The following is a 301-nucleotide window of genomic DNA, read 5'->3' as shown; positions in this document are numbered from 1 at the left end:
TTCCTGCAGCAGTAGCAGATTGGGTTGCTAGGGAAGAAAGCACTTTGTGAAGGGATGGGCTGAGAGTGAAGAGCTGAGCATAGAGGAAGGAGCCTCCAAGCCTGGAGGCTTGTCATGCATGGGGTAGGAGTGCTTAGTCAGCACTTTGGTCTTGGTCCACTGGTCCTCCAGTTGCCTAGCAACAGCAACTGATTGTGGGAGAGGTGTGGTGAGTTAAAAAGTTTCACCTGCCAGGTGAATGACACTGAGAAGCAGATATTTTCCTGAAGATTAGCCTTCTTTGGTTGGGGTCTTTTTAGCC

The sequence above is a fragment of the Pteropus vampyrus genome, unplaced genomic scaffold, assembly GCF_000151845.1.
Source record: "Pteropus vampyrus isolate Shadow unplaced genomic scaffold, Pvam_2.0 Scaffold32, whole genome shotgun sequence".
NCBI classification, from domain to species: Eukaryota; Metazoa; Chordata; class Mammalia; order Chiroptera; family Pteropodidae; genus Pteropus; species Pteropus vampyrus.
The sequence above is the reverse complement of the archived record's forward strand: the minus strand, read 5'-3'. Positions refer to the sequence as shown.